Source organism: Gavialis gangeticus, unplaced genomic scaffold, assembly GCF_001723915.1.
Source record: "Gavialis gangeticus isolate Ggan-Ray unplaced genomic scaffold, GavGan_comp1, whole genome shotgun sequence".
NCBI classification, from domain to species: domain Eukaryota; kingdom Metazoa; phylum Chordata; order Crocodylia; family Gavialidae; genus Gavialis; species Gavialis gangeticus.
In genome coordinates, this window is record NW_017729004.1 from 49015118 (window position 1) to 49022783 (window position 7666).

The 7666-nt window shown below is 45.1% G+C and overlaps 1 long non-coding RNA gene across 1 annotated transcript in view; it reads right to left on the bottom strand.

Moving 5' to 3' along the window:
* Positions 1 to 7044, bottom strand: part of LOC109291363 — a 12870-nt gene extending 5826 nt beyond the window's left edge. The window contains exons 1-2 of the long non-coding RNA XR_002095830.1: positions 7034 to 7044; positions 5468 to 5473 (exon numbers count right to left, since the gene is read on the bottom strand). This is a non-coding gene — a long non-coding RNA (uncharacterized LOC109291363). The remainder of the gene's footprint in view (positions 1 to 5467; positions 5474 to 7033) is intronic.
* Between the last annotated feature and the right edge of the window lie 622 nt (positions 7045 to 7666).

The window sequence follows — 7666 nt, forward strand, 5'->3', positions numbered from 1 at the left end:
TGGGGTGTTAACTTTGCCCCATAATTTGGTATCATCTGCGAACTTGGACAGAATGCTCTCCATGCCCTCATCCAAGTCACTGATGAAGACATTGAATAGCACTGGTTCAAGGACAGAGTCTTGCGGGACTCCACTGTCCACATGTTTCCGGGTTAATATTGACCCATCCACCACCACGCTCTGGGTGTGACCCCTAAGCCAATCTGCCACCCACCTGACTGTATAATCATCTACATCACAGCCTGTCAGTTTATTTACAAGAACAGAATGTGATACTGTATTGAAGGCCTTCTTAAAGTCTAGGTAGATGACATCTACCTCAACTCCTGCATCTAAGTATTTTGTGACCTGGTCATGAAAAGAAACAAGGTTAGTCAGGCAGGATCTACCTGTAATGAATCTGTGCTGATCTCCTTTCAGCATTATTTCCCCTTCTGGGCTCCCACAAATGTGATCCTTAATAATTTTTTCCAGAATTTTTCCAAGGATAGAGGTGAGACGAACTGGCCTATAGTTTCCCAGTTACTCCCTCCTCTCCTTCTAAAAATAGGGACTACATTGGTCTTTTTCCAGTCCTCTGGGACTTGACCAGAGCACCATGAGTGCTTGAACAGCCATGCCAGTGGCTCTGCTATGACACGGCCAATTCCTTCAGTACCCTTGGATAAAGTTTATCTAGGCCCGCTGATTTGAACACATCCAGCCACTCCAAATTGCCTTTCATTATATCTGTGCTAATAGTTGGTGGGCTGGTGTCCGTCCTGTGTCTATCTATGATCTGGTGGCCACATTGGCAGTGAGGAGGGGGTGGCAACTGCCTGCAAAATCCAGTGGCAGCTTTGGTGGCAGCCAATCTCAGGGGGGCATATACCCCTCTGTGCGCCCCCTGCACATCACCTATGAACTACTATGAGGTAAGTACATAACTGTTTGAATAATCCTGCTCAAATACTTGTTCCCAATATCTCAATGTTGAACTGCAAGGAGGTATTAAATGAGGTCACCCAGAGGTCTGTTCTTTATCTGGTAGTGTTCAGGGTCTTCATCTGTGGCCCATGGAGTCATCATTCAGCCTTGGATGCTTTCCAAGGGGCCAGAAGTTTAGAAGCTGGACAAGTAGTGGCAGCGTTAACTGCTGTGGCTACCATTTGGAGTGCAAACTTCATGGGCCAGTCTCATCTGGCCCATAGGGCTGGAAATTTGGCAGTGGGAGAAGCCTTGGCAATTAACAATTCTACCACCAAATTTCTGGCCTCAGAAGCAGTCCCATGAGACATAGCTCTGTGTCTGGCCTGCAGCTGACCTCGCATGATTCATTCAGTTTGTAGGGCCTGTGAGTCTGACACCCCAACTTGGAGAATGGAACTGAGTGTACACTTGATAAATTTCCAGAGGACACCAAAGCAAATTGGGTAGCAGACACTTTGGAAGATAGGATTAAGATTCAAAATAAACTTGATCAAATGGAAAAATGGTCCCAAGTAAATTGGATGAAATTAGGTGTAACAAATACAAAGGTGTACTGCACTTAGGACTGAACAAATCACGTACTTAAATACAAAATGGGAAATGACTAACTAGGCAGCAGTACTTCAGAAACAGATCTGCTGGTCATTGTGGACTACAAACTGAATATTAATCAGGAGTATAATATTGTTCCTTAAAAAGTCTACTATTATACTTGGATGTAATAACAGGAATGTTATATGCAAGTCACTGGAAGTAATTTTTCCAATCTTTTCAGTACTAGCGAGGCCTCAACTGCAGTACTGAGCATTTCATTTCAATGAAGACATGTACAAATTAGAAATAGTTCAGATGACAGCAACAAAAAAGTTTAGAGATCTAGCAAACTCAACACATAAGGAGAGATGGAAAGAAGTGAAATTATTTAGGGAGGAGAAAAGAAGATGGAGAGGTATTTGGTAACAGTTCAGATAAAGAGGATTGTGAACAAACATTTCTGCGTGTACAAGAGCTGGACCAAAAAGGAACAATTTTAAGTTGAAACAAGGGATATGTAGGTTATACACTAAAAATAACTTCCTGTATAGGTGGTTAAGTAGTAGAACCAATTATCCAGCAAGTTTGTGGACTCTGTCATTGGAACTTTTTAAGTATAGAAGGTGCAGACATTTTTCCTGGGTGGTTTATTCAGGGATGTTTCTGCCTTGAGCAGTGACATGACCTACCTAGGTGACCTCCTGAGCTGCTGTCTAGCCCTCAGCTTTTTTTTCTTTGATACTAGAAATCCCTAAAATGACCAGTTTCACTAGGCTTTTGAAAGAGAGCATGGAGCCAAGGGCTGCCAATAGCTGAGAAATTTGGTGTGGAAAAATTCAAAAGTATAAAAACATCTCAGTTTGATACTTTCTTGCTGTTTTGACATTTAAGTTAATTTTAAAGAGGGTTTTGTTGTTGTTGTTTTTTAAAGGGTCAACATTTAAATGGTTATTTTCAAAACGGCCACAATGTTTAGATTGACCCAAGCCACTCTCTTCTAGATTTTTGGGTCATGAAAATTTTCAGTGTTGACTTTTCATTTGGATTTTGAATGAAAAGTATTTCCAAAATCTCATTTTTTTTGCTGGACAGGAAAAACATTTATTTTCCTGGACAATCATTTCCTGCCCAGCTTCACTTAGCAGTGATGCTCCCTCCACCACTGACTCTTACTGAGGAAGAACATTCAGTCAGTTCCTGTTACATGGTTGATGTGAATTGCAGATTCCTCTGGACAGTGGGTCCTACACGCTCTCTTGCTTTTACTTTAAGTTATGCCTGGGGGTTTTAAACAAGATTTCTTTGTTTAAAACACAAAGTATATTTTTAAAATCAGGAGAGTAAAACCTAGTCTAAAGTGTATTCAAGTCAATGGCTTCATTGGGCTTTGTATCAAGCTATATAATTAATCTTTATTAACACACTCAGACAATTGGCATTTATATGGCTAGCTGTTACAACTGTGCACACACAGTATTTGTGAACACAGATTAGGTCCCCAGTCTTGCAAACATTTATAGATATGAGTAACTTCATTGAGTTCTATGTTACCACTGGCATGTAAAGATGCTTTGATTTCTGTGGTATCTATGTATGTGCATGTCTGAAAATGGAGGCATTTATATATTTCAGATGGCAACTTGACACCAAATATTTTTTTACTGCTCTAATAAGGAACATGGAGAGGCATCAGATTGGTAGCAGTTTAAATTCGTTTGGGATTTTTGATGTATTGCTGCCTACTTGCTGATTAGACAACCTTCCTCTTCCTAATTTATCACTGTAATATTAGATTTAGTACAAAGGGCCAGCCTGTAAAAGGAAAAAAAAATTATAAATTATACTGACCAGCTCACCTTAATGTGAGAGTGTAAGCAACACCAAGGTGCTTCTATTTATCACCATTTGCTTTGATAGGGCACCATTCATTTCATTTATCAGTAGATTCCCTTCAATTATTTCTTGTTGAAAAGAAGTACAATCAGCATTACTCAGTTAGAAATGTGTTTGCCCAAAAGCTTTTTGTAAAGCCCATTAAAGGAAAGCAGCTACTGGATGTATGTGTTAGATCTAGAATGTGTCTCTCATCTACCTGTTGGTTTATATTTTGTGGTTTGGAAGATGTTCTTGGGTTTTTTAATTATTACGAAGTGGTGGAACAGACCTCTTACCTATGCAATCAAAAAGAATGCAGACACATTAAAATGTGTCTTCCTATATCTGAATATATTGACATTTTTACTGAAATACCTCCTAATTTGTCACACTTTTGCCCAGAACTGCTGGCCATTTGTACTTCTGGCTTACCTTAGGGTGGGTCGCGCACACCGGAAGTAGTTGTGGGGGTGCTAGCCCCAAGGAGGAGAGTTGGAGGCCAGGTGTGGCCAAGGCTGCCTGAGCCCTGTGGGGGTACAAGACCCTGAGGAGGAGAGGTGGAGGCCAGGCACAGCTATGGCCACCTGAGCCCACCTGTGGAGGGAAGCCCTGAGACCCCAAGTAAAGGGGGTGTTATGAGCAGTGTGGAGCCCCCAGTGTGAGAGGGGCAGCGTGTGGAGCCCTGTGAAGGGAAAGGGATCTCAGCCAGAGAGAGAGAGCTGAGTCCTGACCCCAGTAAGTCCTCCAACGTGGGGAGGCAGAGTTTGGGTCGAATATAACACCAGTAGTAGTACCACGACCTGCTGCCCGGGGGGGAGTCAGAGTCCCCTGTGAGACCCTGAGGCCTCAGTCATGGTGTGAGGTAACCCCAGTTCCCCACCTCCATGGAGGAGGACCCAGAGAGGGGGACCCTGGGATAAGAGTATGGGTCATACATCAAGGCCTGCCAGAGCTTCCCCTGACTGGCCCAGGTGAGGGCCAGGACCAGGAGGGTCAGAAGGGCAAGGAGGCCCACCGAGAGGGACTACCAAGAGCCAGGGGCCTGGGGTCCTGACTGGCCTGGAGGTGGGCCGGGGCTAGTGTGAGCCGAAGGTCCCAGCGAGGGGACCACACCCACAGGGGAACTGATGGCAGGGCGATATGTGGCTCAGTATGACAGCGGCAGTGTCTGCCTGAGGAGAGGAACCCAGGTGGGGTCCTACAGCAGGATTCTGGGGCCCATCGTGGGGGGACTGGCACATTTGAAAACATCATGATGTCATCAGCGAGGCTTGGGCTGCAGTGTAGGGGAGGAATGGAGCTTCAGATAGCGCCCCCTAGGAGCAGGGCGGAAAATGGGTAGCCTCCCGCCTAATGACATCTATTAATTAATCAATTAAGACCAAGGTATGGCAGGAAAGAAGGCAGGCAGTTTGCCCAAGAACAGGTGGGCGAGCCACATGGAGATCGGCACCGGTAGGCCCCCTGTTACACACACCCTACTTTCCTTAGGGGCTTATTTTGTCGGCTCTGTCTTCCCCGTACCCATGCCTCACGAATGTTTGCTTTTCATGATTTAATTTATTCTTTTCTAGTTCTGGGCCCCCTTCCCCTGATTTTGTCCCTTCTGGGCTTTGGCCCAAGCTTGGATGGCTCCTGGACCCAGATTCCCCTGAGGATCCCTTTCCTCTCTCACTCTAGTTCCCTCAGATTCTGAGTCCCTCCTCCCTTTTCCTTTCTGGTACTGCCTCCAGCCATCAGCATCCTACCGCACGGTTCCACCACCCTCTCAGTGGCTGTATCATTGTGTGGTATTCTCCATACAGAGTAGTCCCTTGGTCTGTTTTGACCCATGTGGGCCAGCTGCATGCCATTTGCTCATCAAACCACCACTGCAAGCATAGCATCCCTGGGGTGGACAAATGTTGTTTTCCTATACCACGGCTTTTCCCGGCTTGGTTTTACCAGATGGCCACATACCTCACTACTCCTGCTGTCTGGAACACTTGTCAGAACCTCTTCCAGCTGACCTCGAAATTTAGGTGCCTCACAAATACAGTATCTCCCCAGTTGCCAGTCGTCCAGCCTGGCTTCCTCTTGGACCAAACACCTGCATCTTCCCTCATGACTACTACAGGTGTTACCACCATTGTTGTCACTGGTTCATGGTTGCTGGAGGGGCTGCCATCTGCTTTCCCTGATGCCAGCTCCTGCTCAGATCCACCAGCTCCCATAGCAACTCACAGTCCTCCCTCTTCACCTCTTGCTTTCCCTGTCTCTGAGACTCTTCCTTTCTTCCTCATGTCCAGCCTTCACAACTCCCTTCCAGCTACAGCCCACCTCCTTGGCTCTGATTCCTCACTGGACTTCCTCTCTCAGGGTTCTTTCCTTGATCATGACCCTCTACCTACTCTATCAGTTTCTGCCTCCTGAGGGACCCCGCACCGGGTAGTGAGTATGACCTGCTCCTTTCTTAACTTTTCAAGCTCCTGCTCACACCTAGCCTCTAGTTCCCCCAACTTGAAATCTAGGCATTCTAATAAAAGCAGCCTCAGTATATCTCTTGTTCGCTCAGCCACACTCTGGTTTTCTGTCAGGGCTTTCTCTGGGAGCTGCATGCTCTCTGCACTAGCTTCTAAGAGCTCCTGGATCTTGATCTTCTGCTTGGTTATTCACATTCAGTTCCCTTTGCAGACCTTGGGGTTCTAAATGGTCTCTTCCAGGCCCAGGAGCTCCTCCTGCAGGTGGACATTTTCCTCCACCAGCTGCTCTTTCTCTGAGAGATTCTGCTGACTTTCTTGCAGCTGGTTCTCTATTTCTTAGAGCTGGGCCTTCAGGAATTTGGCTACTCCTGTCTGGACCTTGCTCTGTTGGCACCTCTCAGTGAAATTCTGAGTTCTGGCCTCCAGTTCTTGGATCCTCTGGCTTAGTTCAGCTTTCTCTTTCTGCATGTCCACCACAGGGGCTTGGCTGTGTCTCTAGCTATCTCTAAGGTTTGTATCTGGGCAGTTAGAGTAGCTAGTTCTGCCTTTTTTTTCCCTAGCCAGTAGTCTTGGAGATGCTGCAAAGCCTCATCCCTCTCCTGGAGGGTTCTGAACTGCTCTCTTCTCTGGGCAGCCAGCTGTCTCTACAGGTTGAACTACTCCACCACCACAGAGGCAATCATAATCATTTCCTCTGAGTGCCCACCGCATTGCTTCCTGCTTATGCCCCTTTTCCGATGGTGCTACAATTATCTGCTCTATGGCCAACAGGCACCTTAGCTCCTTGTTTTTACTTTCTTTGCTCCCTCCCATCAACTGTCACCTCAAAGCAGCTACTTCAGCCTCATTTTTCTCATATCATTGCCATTCAACTTCCAACTCCCACCACAGATGTGTTGCCTTCTTGGGCATCTCAGAGATCAGCTTTGTCTTACTCATTTTATCTTGTACTGCTTCTAGAGTTTCAGGGTCTGCACAACTCTCTGCTCCCTACCTCATGCCACTTGCTTCCCAAGATAGGGCAGAGTACAACGCTTGCTCTTCTAATAGTTCCTGCCCCCATGCTGGCACTCACTTTAACTGCTGCAGTTCACTTTAACTGCTATGACTGCACCTTACTCGCTCCAATCTGCTTTCAAGTGCTAGAATCTGTTTAAAGTGCCACTTATGGTCCTTTTAAACTATTTACCTACATTCTCCACCATTGGTCCTTATCTGCAAGCAATCTTAGCAGTTGGCTAATAATTATGACTCTTTTTGGTTTCAGGAGAAATTATAGTTCCATTTAAATTCTTACACTATATTCATCACCATGGTATCTGATTACATAATATCTAGTCCTACTGCAAAATTCCCTACTTGAAAATTGACATATCAAACCCACTTCTTTGATTCAACATTCCCAAAACAGAACAAATTTTATAACTGATCAGTCAGAAATTCACTGACTGCTGAGGAATTGTGATGGGAGGGAGGGACAGAGGAAGATAATAGATAGCCTTTACTTTTTGGTTTCTGCGGTGCTTAGATATCCTGATAATCCAAATTTTGTTCATATTAAAAACACAAAACTCAAACTTTGAGATCTGGGCTTGTGAAAGGGCACAATCTGCTAGACATTCTCCTATATTGGTAGTATACACAGTTCTGCTAAAGTCTTCTCATCTTAAGTACTTTTTTCCTCCAAAAGGGCAGCATCTGGCCTTTAGAGTATTATCATAAATGTGTTCTTTTGGAGTGTGCAGCCTAAGAACAGTTCAAATGGTAAACCTGGAAAGCTATTAGACATCAGGAAAAATATCAAAGGGAAGAACAAGTGCATATTA